The 16,737-nt window shown below is 44.3% G+C and overlaps 1 protein-coding gene across 8 annotated transcripts in view; it reads right to left on the bottom strand.

Annotated features, from left to right (window-relative positions):
* Positions 1-16,737, bottom strand: part of YAP1 (Yes1 associated transcriptional regulator) — a 151,736-nt gene that overhangs the window by 112,699 nt on the left and 22,300 nt on the right. The gene's annotated exons all lie outside the window — the stretch shown is intronic.

Below are 16,737 nucleotides of genomic sequence, written 5' to 3'. Positions count from 1 at the left end.
TTTCAAAAAATAAATATAGTGTTAAAATTTCTTCCTATAATTTCTTTCTAAATTCTAATTTCTAAATTTCTTTATAATAATTTCACCCAATATTCTCTTATGGGGGGTAAGAAAATATAAGTTACATTCCCCTCCTCCCAATTATTATTGATGACATATGTAAATAATGGAAGAATTTGGTCCAGTGTTAAAATTTCTTCCTATAATAATTTCACCCAATATTCTCTTATAGGGGGTAAGAAAATATAAGTTACATTCCCCTCCCCCCAATTATTAATGATGACATATGTAAATAAAGGAAGAATTTGGTCTGCATAATCTTTATGTATTATTCAATAAAGGAATTACTGGGTAAAGTTCTTTGGACTGTGTTATGTAGGCAGTCAGACTAAAGGATTATAATGGTTCCTTCTGACCTTTAAAATCTGTAACTATTACTGGATGGTGTGTGAAACTTAGAACCAGAGAACTTCATAGACTTGGCATTATAATCATTTTTTCAGTCAGGAAATCTGACAAATGGAAATTCAATTATATTGTTTTTCTTAAATCACTTTTTCAGAGTAGAACCACACTTTAAAATTTGAATGATGTAACTGTCTTATATTTTGCAGCATCACCACAACAGAAGTTACTGAATATGAAGTCATATATTCAACAATTCATCGTAAACAACAATTATATGAAACTGAACTCATTCATATAGGTATATACATGTAATGGAATTAAGTCTAATTGTTAATTTTTGGAAGTAAATCTATGTGATTCTGAACCCAACTTAATTGCAACATTCTTCCATCATTAAGCCCTTTGCCAGACAACGTCCTGCTGATGATAGATTTGTTAAAACAGAGAGGCCAAAGCCAATCAATCCAGGAACAATAAAGATGTTCAGCACAGATTTTCCTTATTAGGGCTGGTTTAGTTACAATAAGTGATAAGCAACCCCTCAACACTACTTTTTAATCCCAGATTATAGAACTCACCCTTTTGACCCTTCAATGGTTTAACCTTTGCTTTAAAGAGAAGCCTCTTCTTTCTGTTACTCAGAGTTCCCAAGATTTTTTTTAAAGTGTTTATCAAAATGAATTACAGAGTAATCCTGGATTTGTAAACATAATCAGATCATTAAATGGATACTATCAGATTAAATGAATACTAAAGTCTATGGATAAATACTGCTTAAATTGTTAGACACCATGCCATGTTATTCAACATTGTCATGTCAAATATATATAAATTGAGATACCAAAAAAAACAACAACACTGAATTTGTTTTCAACTAACTACAGAATCACAAACCAGTATCTGAATACAGATCAGACCTAAAAAGTATGTATATACCCTAAAATATTAAAAAAAAACTTTATTCCTCTTTCATTTACTCACCTACATGACAGCACAAATTTCCCCTGGTACAGCTGACAAAATCATTACCACCTAAAACATCACCTCCATTGTTAAATGTAAAGTTTTGGCATCAACTACTGCAGGAAAAAGCACATAACTCTGCTCTGAGTGCCTTCTCTCCCCCTACCCACTTTCTTTTCCTTTTCTACCATGCTATGTCCTAGAAGCAAGTCGCTTTATGCAGATTAGTCCCACTGAGTTCAGGAGAGCTAACTCAGAGGCAAGTGAGTCATTTACGGCACAAGTGTTTGCAGGATCAAGACCATAATGTTCTACAATCTCAAATGTACCTGATACATCCCCTCCTAGAAGGCACAAACATCTTCTGTACCGTACAGGACAATATACAGAACAATAACATGTTTTTCTTGTCACAGAGATGGCCTTAACTGGGTTTACCTTGAACAGTCTGAAAACTTATGAAACTAGTAAAAAATAAAACAAAACAAAAAACAAAATGCGTTCGTCTTAGTTCTATTTTCTGATTGAAGTGATTGCTATTCCCTCAAAACTTTCAGAAGATTTTTCAAAATATGTTGGGCTAAATAGTATTCCAAGCAAAGAAACTGCATAGTAAGGGTATTTGTCCTGTAGAGGTTCCATCTGAGAGAGAGAGAAAGAGGGACAGAGACAGAAACAGACAGCGCACACACGGAGCTATGTCTGACCTTCTGTTGCGAACAGAACACAGTTGAACAACTCTGCTTTATCACATTATTAAAGCATCCAAAGTTTACTTTAGTTTTACACAGCATGGCAGTTAAATGAAGCAGATCAGCTGGAAAAACGAGTCATAAATCAGAGGAGGAATAATTGTTAAATACAAAACATCTTCATTATTTTCATTTTGGTATTCTCAAGAGTGAACCACAGCTACAGTGATTACGATGCATTATGAGTTGAGAGCAAGAAAGATTAGGAAAAAAAGATATCTACCCAACAGTTTACAACATACATGCACCTCTTACAGACACAGAACACTTGGACATAACTGCATGCAAGGGATAAATAAAGAAGCAAAAGCCTTATTAAAGTCTCTGTAAGAATGCTTATACAATACAGCATTACACTGCATGTGATTAATAGCCATGGCAGTGTGACACTGCCATCTGCAAACAGAGGGTCACATACCTTATTGCTTCTGTCAGCTGAGCTCATTTAGGCACACCAGGGGCTTCTTGCACTCCCCCACACCTCCACAAGCTCCCTGTGTGCCAACCACCCATCTCCCTCTATTTCAGGGGCTCTGTGCCACCTCCCCCCACACATCAGGGGCTCTGTGCCACCTCCCCCCACACATCAGGGGCTCTGTGCCACCTCCCCCCCAATTCCTCCAAAGCAACCCCCCATTGTCCCATACAAGGGGCTCTTTGTGCCCCTTCCTTCTCTTCTGCCATCCATCCTCATGGCAGGGGTTCTGTTCCCTCACATCTCCTCCCTCTGCCACATACCAGGGTCCCCCATTATCCTCCTCCCCAACCAGTGCTGGAACTCTGTGTGTTCCCATTCTTTCCACTACTCTTATTTCTTTCCTATTTGTCCGGGGGGGACAAATCATTCAGGGCATTTTTGGGGAGGATGGGGAGAGCAGGGATGGGGATACTGGTATGCTAGAAGGTGTTAATGGCAGTTATCAACTGGTTCTTTAACTACGGACATTTAAAGAGGTTGCTGAAGATGCTGGGTCTGCTAACCAAACACAAAGGGGTCCATGTGTCCGCCCTTTTCCCTTTCTTGTTTTCTGCTTTTCACCAAAATCAATAGGGTTCTGTCCATTGATGCCTAAAACATTCCCTGAAATTTCAGAATTGATCGAATGCAGAATTCAAAAATTATTGTGTTAGAGACAAGGCTTCACTTTTCTCCGCCAAGCAGTCAACTTCTGCAGGAGAGGTAAAATAACTGTGCTATACCAAAACAGTGCTCTCTCTCTCTCACACACACTTAAGGGTAAAATATCCCAAAAAAACCCAAAACATCTACTATGTCACCACCAAAAAGTAGGTAAATTTCCCATGTGCCCCCTTTAAATAAATTCTATGGAATTGATCTGAGACAACAATTTTTAAGTTGTGTAACATCAGCTATTCAATTGAACAAATGGTTTTGTTTACAAAAGTGACGATTTAATAATTTTTGCCCTTTTGACAAAAAGGGTAGTAGCAACAGTTTTGCAGGAGTCCTAAAAACTGACTGATCTTCAGTGATACAATCTGTAGCTGTTAATCATACATTTTCTGGACAAAATCCTCTGGCTGGCAGCAAATTGAAATGAACATTCTGTTTCTTTAAAAACTGGCTGCAAAAACAGTTGAGTCACTCCAGATTTCAAGCCACATTCAGTGTTCCTAAGCTCCTACAAAGAATTGGTATCAAATGTTTATATCAGTAGCAAGATCAAAGCTCCCATCCCTCCAATCCCATGTCTAAGAAACACAACACTACAAATTTCTCCACATTTAAATTCTCTGTAGCCCTTGCATAAACTATGAAAAAGAATGGACTCTAAACAACTCAGTCAAAATAAGGTCACTTTTTTAAAGTTTCAAAATAGCCTTTACCTGCAAGTTAGTCAGGAGAGATGAAAACACATTTGTTATGCTAAGGGCCCGATCCAATGCCCACTGAAGTTAACAGGGAAAAAAACCCTCATTGACTTTAGTGAGTTCTGGATCAATGAGACTACCTGCACAACATGGTGAATCCACTTTGCTCATATTGTTGGGGGTTAAAACAAACAAAAAAAAAAAGCCACCCTTGAATATGAGTTTCTCATGTTACAGTGAACCATAGCCACATTCACTATATATTACACAAAACAGTAAACTATCGCATCCATTTTCTTTATTTCTCTAATCATCATTGCTCATTCAAGATTTGTGCACGATTCGACTGGAAGAACTATAGAGTGGCCCTGGCTTAGTTTTTGCACAACTGGAAGGTGGCAAGCCTAAGCAGATGTCTGCAATAAAACTTCAATTTCACTTACAAAGCCAGACAAACACCATGTGTGCAATTCACATGATGAGTTTAAAACAATTATTCTAGTTTATTTTACTTGCTATTTGTAAATTGTAATTGTACATCATATCTAGCCATGTTTAGAAAATCAAAAACTAATCAACTTGTCAAATGGGCATAAGGGAAGACCATCCCTACATCATTACCACACTGACAACAAATATACTCCAAGCCATGACTTTTTTGGGGGGAGTGGTTAAAGACATTAAAGTGGAGCATCTTGCAGGGTTTTAGATGTTACTATGTTCAAGGTCCTAAGTATAGCATGGGATGCAGATTTCAAGGCAAAGGGCCCCTCCCATCAGAAAAATCTCTGGCACCTCCCTCCAGGAGTTCAAACAAATGCCTCTTTTATTTTAGGGAATATCCACACTACAAGTGCTACAACGGCAAAGATGCAGTTCCACGCTGCTATAGCGTAAATACTTGTTACAGTGATGGAAGGGGGTGGGAGTTTTCCTTTTCAGTAAAACTACAGTAAATCCATCCACCCCCTCAAGAGGTGATAGCTAGGTCAACAAGACTTATGTTAGCATAACTTGGTCTCTTAGGGGTCTGAATTTTTACATCCCTAAGTGGCACAGCTAGGTCAACCTAAGCTTTAGCCAAATAGCTCAAAAAAAAAAAAAAAAATACAATTTGAAGCCTGAATTTGGTAGGAAACTTTTTCCTGCCTAAATATTTTCTTCAATATTGTGAATCTAGTTCTCTTGAATATTCACATAAAAGGAGAGACGAGGTTGACTTCTTAGGCATCCAAATCCCCCTAACCCAAGAAAATAAGGGGCTGGGTGGGAGGGATGAAGGGAAATCAACTGGAAAAAAACTGAAGAACGCTCCATCAGTTAAAATTTATTCAAGATTAAACTGAGTTTAAATTAAGCAGGAGACTTCACAAAAGTCTAGATACAAATATTACTCCTCCATCACTGGCTTGCTCTAGAAATAATAGATTTCATAATCACCTAGTCAAACCATTTGTAAGTAGCAAGAGAAGAGTAGAGAGGAGCAGTGCTTAGAGTACTAGGCCAGAAGAAAAACCAACATATAGTTATTGAAAGTTAAAAGAGAGCTTGTTAAAACTTATATTTATGAATTGTTTTACAATGGCTCTTACAAAAGTTTAGGTTTTTTTACCCAATGACGAGCAACTTACCTAGCTGATTGTAACCTCACCTGGCCAGTGACAAAGAAAAGGCAAAATAAATTTTCATCTGAAATCTCACTCACTCACAGCCGGAAATACAAACCCATATATCAAGCTGGTTTGAAGCTGACTGGAACAGGGCAAGGTAACATTTTAAATTTATCTAACATTCCTTTATTTACCTGTAGGTGATGACAGCAGGGTGGTTTTTGAACTGCAGAGAATACCATTGTGACAGCAACTCACTATGAAACAAGACTGGAAACCAAAGCAAGAAAAACACCCTCACAACTTGGTTCCATAGAAAGGTGAAGTAGAGAGGATTCTAACCAGCAAGGAGATATTTAATAGTGTTCTCAGCTTGGAGAAAACCCAGTGCATGTATGCAATACAGTCTGGTGGAGCGGTGGATCACTAATACTTTCATATAGCTTTACACATAACTTTAATCTGAAATTTTTGGCTTGTGATTATATTCAGTTTTACCACAACTTTCATCTGTTGCGGTAGTTAACCAGATTTGCTCTACCCACCTTTATCTCTATAACCTGTAACCAAGGATGCGGAACAATGGCTAATGTTTTACAACTTGAGGGGTTTTCTTCACTGCAGAATTAACATGCAATCACTCAGGTGTTGCTCCTAATTGTCCACACACAGAAACCTCTCACACAGGCTTAATGGGTGCTGCTCTACACCTAGGCTAGCAGGACACAGCCTAAAGCCCAAGTGCTGCTTACACTTGGGTTGATAACCTACCCACCCCCTTTACAGGGTGGACACAGGCTAAACCTCTTGAGTGTCAACAGTCCTCAAATGCCTTCCCACAATTCCCCCCCATGTGTGCGCAACAAACAAGTTCTCCCACAATTCACTGAGAAAGAATCCTAGAGCGTCTCAGAACCATAGAATAGGAACCCTCAAGTCCTGACACCTCATGAGTGAGTACAGCATCTATATGGATGCAGTTCAGAGGACACAAAAATATGACTTTGCAGTGTGACTGCTCATATGCGGGCCAGGCCAAGTGGATGCTCACACCTACATTACCGGGACTCTCTCAGGGTATGTTGTCTTCTAACCCATTGCACTGCATTAAAGAGACATAAAAGCAACTGTGTTCCCAATAGTCTTCCATTTTATCCACTAAGTCACAAATCCTTAACTAGGAGACTAGGAAAATGGATCCACATCTTAACGAATCACAGATACTACAGACACTATGGAAGCAACAATTTCTTCTTATGTAAGGACTGTCCAGGTGGAGTCCCTACATTTAGGAGATTAACAAGCAGTAGTGGTGGGAATGTCTATGAGCAGTACTAGTTGAAAAGTGATTGCTGGACTGCGTGGTCAAATTAGTTATCAGAGCTATTAAAACAAAAAAAAACAAAAAAACCAGATGACTGCAAAAAAGTATACAGAATTCCAAGCACCAGCCTTTCAAATCTAAATAATAGACACTGATCAGTCACCCCACAGAGGCAGCGGAAGACCTACATAAATGTTCTCTAATCACAACTAGTGGCTGAACACCTACCAGACTATAGGAGTCAAATATTGTAGTCTGACCCTCTTGGAGTCCTTGTTTTAAGTGGGATAGAATGTTAGATGTGAAGAATGCCATCTTTAGAGAGATGGTACAGGAAATAGTTTGACAAAAATTTAAAGGTGGCCCTCATGAACTATATTTATATTATTTAATGGAGATGATTCATGCACCATACAGAATACACAGGCCAACCTTTTTAGAAATTCTTTAGAGCTAGCAAAAGCTGGAGATCTATGCATAAGAGGATGACAAGGTGAAACTGCAGCCAAGTAGACTCTGACTGAGCTCAGAGACATGTGACCATTCCAAATGCAGTGGAAGATGGACAACTGTCTTTGAGTCTAGAACATCTGAGCTGCCCAGATGAAGGATCTCTTTCCCCTTCACTGACTATATCTGCCTGGTTGATTTCATCTGGATAGGATCTTCTGGACTGCTGGAGGCACTACTAGATCTAGTCTGCAAAAGTCTAGAAAACAAGCTTTGAGTCTGATATGTATAGCATCTGAGTAGAAAGAGAAAAGGAGTACTTGTGGCACCTCAGAGACTAACCAATTTATTTGAGTATAAGCTTTCGTGAGCTACAGCTCACTTCATCGGATGCATACTGTGGAAAGTGTAGAAGATCTTTTTATACACACAAAGCATGAAAAAATACCTCCCCCCACCCCACTCTCCTGCTGGTAATAGCTTATCTAAAGTGATCACTCTCCTTACAATGTGTATGATAATCAAGGTGGGCCATTTCCAGCACAAATCCAGGGTTTAACAAGAACGTCTGAGGAAGGGGAGGGGGGGTAGGAAAAAACAAGGGGAAACCTTGCATAATGACTTAGCCACTCCCAGTCTCTATTCAAGCCTAAGTTAATTGTATCAAATTTGCAAATGAATTCCAATTCAACAGTTTCTCGCTGGAGTCTGGATTTGAAGTTTTTTTGTTGTAATATCACAACTTTCATGTCTGTAATCGCGTGACCAGAGAGATTGAAGTGTTCTCCGACTGGTTTATGAATGTTATAATTCTTGACATCTGATTTGTGTCCATTTATTTTTTTACGTAGAGACTTTTATGTAGACTCCCTCCTCAGGCCCTACGCTACCAGCACTCCAGCTACCTTCGAGACACCACTGACTTCCTGAGGAAACTACAATCCATCGGTGATCTTCCTGATAACACCATCCTGGCCACTATGGATGTAGAAGCCCTCTACACCAACATTCCACACAAAGATGGACTACAAGCCGTCAAGAACACTATCCCCGATAATGTCACGGCTAACCTGGTAGCTGAACTTTGTGACTTTGTCCTTACCATAACTATTTTACTTTTGGGGACAACGTATACCTTCAGATCAGCGGCACTGCTATGGGTACCCGCATGGGCCCACAGTATGCCAACATTTTTATGGCTGACTTAGAACAACGCTTCCTCAGCTCTCGTCCCCTAACGCCCCTACTCTACTTACACTACACTGATGACATCATCATCATCTGGACCCATGGAAAAGAAGCCCTTGAGGAATTCCAACATGATTTCAACAATTTCCATCCCACCATCAACCTCAGCCTGGTCCAGTCCACACAAGAGATCCACTTCCTGGACACTACAGTGCTAATAAACAATGGTCACATAAACACCACCCTATACCGGAAACCTACTGACCGCTATTCCTACCTACATGCCTCCAGCTTTCACCCTGACCACACCACACGATCCATCGTCTACAGCCAAGCTCTGCGATACAACTGCATTTGCTCCAACCCCTCAGACAGAAACAAACACCTACAAGAGCTCTATCAAGCATTCTTACAACTACAATACCCACCTGCGGAAGTGAAGAAACAGATTGATAGAGCCAGAAGAGTTCCCAGAAGTCTCCTACTACAGGACAGGCCTAACAAAGAAAATAACAGAACGCCACTAGCCATCACCTTCAGCCCCCAACTAAAACTCCTCCAACGCATTATTAAGGATCTACAACCTATCCTGAAGGATGACCCAACACTCTCACAAATCTTGGCAGACAGGCCAGTCCTTGCCTACAGACAGCCCCCCAACCTGAAGCAAATACTCACCAGCAACCACATACCACACAACAGAACCACTAACCCAGGAACCTATCCTTGCAACAAAGCCCGTTGCCAACTGTGCCCACATATCTATTCAGGGGACACCATCACAGGGCCTAATCACATCAGCCACACTATCGGAGGCTCGTTCACCTGCACATCCACCAATGTGATATATGCCATCATGTGCCAGCAATGCCCCTCTGCCATGTACATTGGTCAAACTGGACAGTCTCTACGTAAAAGAATAAATGGACACAAATCAGATGTCAAGAATTATGACATTCATAAACCAGTCGGAGAACACTTCAATCTCTCTGGTCACGCGATTACAGACATGAAAGTTGTGATATTACAACAAAAAAACTTCAAATCCAGACTCCAGTGAGAAACTGTTGAATTGGAATTCATTTGCAAATTTGATACAATTAACTTAGGCTTGAATAGAGACTGGGAGTGGCTAAGTCATTATGCAAGGTAACCTATTTCCCCTTGTCCCCCCCCCCAATGTTCTTGTTAAACCCTGGATTTGTGCTAGAAATGGCCCACCTTGATTATCATACACATTGTAAGGAGAGTGGTCATTTTGCGAATACAGACTAACACGGCTGTTACTCTGAAACCTGTCTTTAGATAAGCTGTTACCAGCAGAAGAGTGGGGTGGGAGGAGGTATTTTTTCATGCTTTGTGTGTATATAAAAAGATCTTCTACACTTTCCACAGTATGCATCCGATGAAGTGAGCTGTAGCTCACGAAAGCTTATACTCAAATAAATCGGTTAGTCTCTAAGATGCCACAAGTACTCCTTTTCTTTTTGCGAATACAGACTAACACAGCTGTTACTCTGAAAACCATCTGGGTGGAGAATCTTGTCCCTGATTCTGAGACAACTGATCTGGTAGACTGGAAATCAGAACTCACTGTTTCAACATCGGTTCCAGGAGGCTGGAAAACTAAAAAACTGTCAATAAGTGCCAAGTACATTCCTTTTGATGACTGTGCTCTGATTATCATGTGATCTTGGGACAAAGTACCCATAGATACCCGAGGAATGCAGTCATCGGTATATGCTGAAAATCCTCTGAACTGTGGAGACACCAAAGGGCAAAACAGTACTGGTTGCAGCCTTATCGTACATAAACCCATAGACAAGTAATCAAGACACAGAAGTAGACATTCTTCAAATCAAGAACCCAAAATAGTTCCATAAGTTCAAATTATCATAAACTTTGTATGTATGCAGTGATGTTGTAGCCATATTGATCTCAGGATATTAGAGGTATACGGTGGGTGAGGTAATATTTTTTTATTGGAGCAACTTCTATTGGTGAGAGAGAAGCTTCTGAGGTGACCTGAAGTAGAGCTCTGTGTATGCTCGAAAGCTTGATTCTCTCACTAACAGAATTTGGTCCAATAAGAGAGATTACCTCACCCACCTTTTCTCTCTCTAAAATCTTTGTATGAATTATTGATGAATTCATAATTAATAGTGTAATTGTTATGTCAGTGTAAACTCATTTCAGATCATGTGTTATGAAAATGACTACACATAGTACATTCCTTCTCTAAACATCTGCATAGACAGCAAAAGTCACAAAAAATTAATTAGGAATGTTTGCACATTAGTTACTAGAAACGGTACTACAGGTCATTTTATAGTACAAGTGTTCATACAGCATAACCAACTCACAGGGTGCCTATGTAAGAGTACGTGTAACACTGATTTTTATGCTTAAAATTCTGCGCTAAAATTCCTGCATACTGAACAGAGTACACACATCTCAAAGACACTTACGAAAGGCAAGAAACCGTTTTTGTTCTTCGAGTGCTTGCTCATGTAGATTCCATTCTAGGGGACGCACAAGCAGAATCAACAGAGGTGGGCTCGGAGTTCAGTCTTGCAGCCTGCAGCACTGTTTTGCCAAAGCCAGCATCGTCTCCAGCCTACTGGGTCAGTGCACAGTGTGATGTGAACGTGTGGATGGATGACCAGGCGGTGGCTCAACAGATCTCTTGGATCAGCACCTGCACCAGGAAGGCCACAGAGGAGGCCTGCACCCTAGTCGAAGGAGCCATCATGATCACCGGCAGGGGCACCTTTTCCAGCTCAGAGCAGTAGCAGATGCAGGCACTGATCCAAGATGTGATTCTCTGGGCTGACACTGGGCAAACTTTCATCCTGTCAGCAACAGCAACGAACAACTGTGTTGACTTACAGAACAGCTTTGTTCTATCAATGTAGAAGTGCCCGTCTGAAATCCAGGGTATGCAGCCTGCGTTCCTCCTCCATCACATGTGGCTTTGGACAAAGGACTGGTAAGTAAATGTCTTGACCAGTGTGGAACTGGGAGACAACCTTGGGCAGAAAAGCCAGGTGCAGATGCAGCTGGACCTGGTCCTTATCAAACCCTGTGGCTCTGATGTGAGCACCCTGATCTCGGACACCCTATGGGCCAAAGTTACAGCGATCAGGAAGGAAACCTTCCAGGAGAGAAGCAGGAGGCCAAGGGTTTGAAGGTGGACCCATGAGCCTCGTCAGCCCAAGATACAGGTCTCAAGTGGGAATCAGATTCTGGACACGCAGGTAAAGGCGTTCCAGACCTTTCGGGAACCATGACGTCATGGGATCTGCGAAGACCGATCGGCCTTGAAACAGAGGGTAGAACACCAAAATGGTCGCCAGGTGTACCTTGATTGAAGACAGCAACAGACCCTGGAGCTTAAGGTGCAATAAACAGTCCAGGATGTCCTGCAGCAGGGCCTGTTCTGCACGAATGTGTCGGTCAGAGGCTCAACACGTGAACCACTTCCATTTTGCCACGTCGCCCTGGTGGACTATTTTCTGCTGCCCAGCAGGACCTATGGACACCAGCGGAGCACTCCCGTTCGTCCATACTCAGCCACGCAGCAGCCAAGCTGCCAAGTGCAGCGATGCCAGGTTCGGGTGCAGCAGGTTGCCGTGGTTCTGGGACAGCAGATTGGCTGAAGAGGTAGCTGCATCGGGATGGCTGCCAAAAGACTCAGCAGCATACAGAACCACTGTTGACAAGGCCACGCTGGGGCTATGAGGATAACAGATGCTGTGTCTTGCTTCACCTTCAGCACTACCTTGTGGATCAATATTATCAGCGGGAAGGCGTACATCAGCGTTCCCGACCACAGAATCAAGAAAGCGTCCGATACGGAGCTCTTTTCCCTGCCCTACAGAGAACAGAACACAACACTTTCTGTTCTGCCTGGACGCAAATAGGTCCACCTGGAGAATCCCCGCACCTGCAGAAGATTAGGCTGACCACCTCTGGATGAAGCAACCATTCGCGGCGAGATGTGAAGGTCCTGCTGAGGCAATCCGGCAGGACGTTCCTGGTTCCAGGCAGGTGGGCAACCACCAGATGAATGGCATGCTGCACACAGAAGTCCCAGAGGGCTGAGCGCCTCACAACAAAGGGCCCATGACCTGGTACCACCCTGCCTGTTGACGTAATACATCGCAGCTGTATTGTCCGTTAGGACCTGCACCACTCTGCCTTTCAGGTGGCACCCTCAAAATGATCGCTTCTGGTCCCCTGGGTATTTGGCAGCCCCAGGCTAGGCTGGCAAGCAGGAAGACGAAGGGCGACGATGACTAAAACTAGCATCCCTTCTCCTTGGAGATCCCAGACAAGGTTTCCAGGGTCTTAGCGGTGGTAGTGGCCAGAAGGGCTTTCTAGCTGATTGCGGCATGTGCATGCCCAACGAGCGAAGGGTAGTCCTGGTGTCCTTCAACCCGTGCAGCCTGGTGTTTGTTTGATTTGAGAACAGACTAACTCCATCAAAGGGGAGGTCCTGAATCAAGGCCTGCATCTCCTGGGAGAGACCCGCCGTTTAGAGCCAGGAGCTGCGTCACATGACCACCGCCGATGCAACCACCCTTGCCACCGAGTCCGCTGCCTCCCATGCCCATCTGCAGGGAACATCTGACTGCCACAGTACCCTCCTCCACCAGGGTGTCAAACTCTTGGGCCAGACCCTAAGGGAGAGATTCCTGAAACTTTTTAAAACCATCCCAGAGATTAAAATAGTACCAGCCCAGGAGGGCCGGATGGTTTCCCACATGAAGTTGCAGGCTGGCATGGCAGTTGAAAAAAAAATTCTCCCAAATAAATCTATTTTTTAGCCCCCTTGTTTTTGGGAGTCGAGGAGGTGGGGACCTACTTGTCTTTTTCGTTGGCCACAAATACAACAAGTGAATCTGGGGGTGGGTGGGTATAAAGGTATTTGAAACCTTTGGCTGACACAAAGTACTTTTTCTCAGCCTGTTTCAAGGTTGGTGGGATGGAGGAGGGGGGCTGCCACAAGGCGTTGGCGATCTTGAGGGCCCCCTCATGTACAGCAGGGCGACCCAGGCAGGAGTAGAGGCCGAGAGGATATTGAAGAGGGTGTCATCCTGCTCTGCCATCTCCTGCACCTCAAGCCCAAGTTCTTGGCCACGTGCTGGAGAAGGGCTTCATGTTCCCTAAAGTCATCCTGCGGGCTAGCTCTGGAAGATCCCGCTACCACCTTGTCCGGGAATGACCAGGAAGACTTGACCACTGGTAGGGCTGCTGGGGTCTCAACCATCGTTGGAGAAGGTGGCTTTGGGGCGAGCACAAGTTCCTCCACCCTGACCTCAGAATGGGCTTCTGGTATCGAGCCCAGTGCCGGTGGGGCTGCTGACCAGTGTTCTGCCGCAGCCATCGAGGAGTGCTGTGAAGGAGGCATGGTCACAACCGGTATGCCCAACATGGTCCAATAAGGCCACTGCACTGGTCGTGTTGCCACTGCAGTGCCGCAAACGAGGGAGTGGGCTCTGGTGCCCAGGCATGCCACCGGTGAGCTAAACTTGGCGATGGGCTAAACTGGCTCTCTGTACTGGACGAACCCCCTTCTGGCGACCAGGGAGGAGCCATCAACGGCTGCATTTGCTTACTGGTTACAGTATAATGGAGAGCGGTACCGGTGCCAGGGAGACTGGTGGCGGGATGGGGAACATTCCAACTGCACAAGTGATCAGGACGGATGCCTAGAGGACAATCGTAGAGAGAATGAGTGGTGCCGGGAATAATAAGGGGAGTGTCGACCCCGTGCCAGTGAGTACCGCTGAGGGGGTCTGAAAGTTTGCCTAGGTGACCTACGATACGACTGGGACCTGCCCTGGGATTCCCGACACGGCAGCGAAGATTTATGCCTTCTGTCCAACGACCGCTAGTGTTCCCCCATCCCTGAGGGGTCTTAAAGGTGGGCTTGCCCTCTCGGCGAGCTTTAACTGGGTCCTGTGGCACCGAGTCATCATCGGAGCAGGTGGAGACCTGTGCTCTTTCTGCACCTGGGGAGCCTGGGAGGACAATGGCGCAGGCAGGAGTGGGTGTCCCATACCACTCCCAGGAGTCGGTGGCGGATATTTAAGGGAGCTGGGTGCCCCAACCCGAGAACCATGATCACGTGGCTCCAGAGTAGCCTTGCAGCCAGGCCCAGGTACCTTGGTAAATGACCCCAGGGCCTTCTTGCTTGGTGCCAGGAAGTGCTTCTTGGCCTTCTTCTTGGGCACTGGCGATAGCGAATAGTGCTGGGAGGAGCTGGGTGGCAGCGATGTGGTGTGACCAAGGCACTCTGTGCTATCTGCTGGGATGGCTCGGAAGCTGGGCAGAGGGCGGATTCCATCAGAAGAGCCCTAAGGCAGATATCCCACTCCTTCTGGGTGCAGGGCTAAAAGTTTTGCAGATCCAGCATTGCTCTTGACATGTGACTCCCCTAAGCACATAAGGCACATGCTGTGGGGGTCACTCACAGGCATAGGCCTGCTGCAGTCCAAACCCGGGAGACTGGGGCATGCCCCACCTGGGGCAAAGTCCCGCTGGGACACTAACTACTAACACACACTTAATAACCACTTAACGCTATCAAATGGGAACTATGTATGAATTTCACGAATGGAGAAACCGCTAGCTCTTAGTAAGCAAGAAAGGTGCTCCGACTGACCACCACAGGCAGCAAGAAGGAACAAGAAGGGCCGTAGGGCCAGCGGTAGCTGATACACCGCAGCATGAGTGCGGCACTCCAGGGGTGCCCCGGCCAGCCCTATGAGTATCGCTAAGACAAAAATTTTCAAAGGCCACACACGTGGGCGTGCGCACACTTAGAATGGAATCAACATGAGCAAGCACTCGAAAAAGAACAGTTCACTCAAGCATAAAATTAACAGAAGTTAAAATGAGTATATGTAGAGCCCTGTGTGGATTCAAAATTATATCCATGGAGCTGCAGGGCTCTACCAGGAACCGCAGCATCATGTTTGGCTGCCTCTCACAGGAGCCAGTGCCCCACATGGGCAACTTCTCCAGCATGGCTGTACCACCCCCATCCCCACCCACTGGGGCGGGCACCAGGCTCACTGGCAGCTGTCCCTGTTAGTGTGTGCAAGAGGCTCGCATGCTCCAGGACAGGAGGCACAGACAGCTGCGTGCAAGGGACTCCTGTCCAGGAGCGTGCAAGCCACTTGCACACACTAGCACAACCAGGGATAGGGTGAGCCTAATGTTCATCCCATTGGGCGGGGATGCGGGATGGTACAGCCATGCCGGAGAAGCTACCTGTGTGGGGTGCTGACTTCTGCGAGAGCTGCCTGTGTGGGGCGCTGGCTCCTGCGAGCAGTGGCCCAATATGCTGCTGCTTTTGCCGCTTCAGTTCCCAGTAGAGCACTGCAGCTCCGCAGATATCCACATCAGTGGATATAAATGTATCCAGGCAGGGCTCTAAGTATATGAAAAACTTTGCCCCTATCTCTCTACCATAGTAGGCTCTTACATTCAGCTATTAGTGTTTCAATTCCATTACTAAAACCTAAACAAATTTGAAACAGACCATGCATTAAAAGACATATCTAGTTTTTTTTACAAACACCCATGCATTTCACTTAATTGCATATGTAGCACTTCCTTCTGCATGAGCATCTCCAATACATAACCTGGAACCTTTTCAAACAGGTACTTTGGAGACATCTCCAGAAATCTGGAATCCCTTACAGAGTTTGGAAGAGTATTGGGCTTAAATTGCAGCAAGGGAGGTTTAGGTTGAACATCAGGAAAAACTTCCTATCTGTCAGGATAGTTAAGCACCGGAATAAATTGCCTAGGAAGGTTGTGGAATCTCGGTCACTGGAAGTTTTTAAGAAACCTGTCAGAAACGGTCTAGTTATTATGTAGTCCTGCCTTGAGTGCAGGAGATCGGACCTCTCGAGATCCCTTCCAGTGTTACACTTCTACAGTTCTATTCCCTTGCAAGTTCAAATGCAACTGACAGCTCTGAAATGTGTCTGCACTCCAAAGCCCATGGGAAGATGTAAGGGAATGGTTAACTCTTGGAGATCCTGCAAACAAGCTTACCTACCAAAGCAGGACTTGACAGAGGTTATATTCCAGAACTGATTACTTAAGTATCTGATTAAAAACAACATGTTTTGCATGCACTGTTCTTTTCCTTTAGTCTTTACTTTCAGCTACCTTCACTACCCCCACCTAC

The sequence above is a fragment of the Eretmochelys imbricata genome, chromosome 1 (genome assembly GCF_965152235.1).
Source record: "Eretmochelys imbricata isolate rEreImb1 chromosome 1, rEreImb1.hap1, whole genome shotgun sequence".
Classification (NCBI taxonomy): Eukaryota; Metazoa; Chordata; order Testudines; family Cheloniidae; genus Eretmochelys; species Eretmochelys imbricata.
This window is presented reverse-complemented; position numbering and strand designations above follow the sequence as displayed.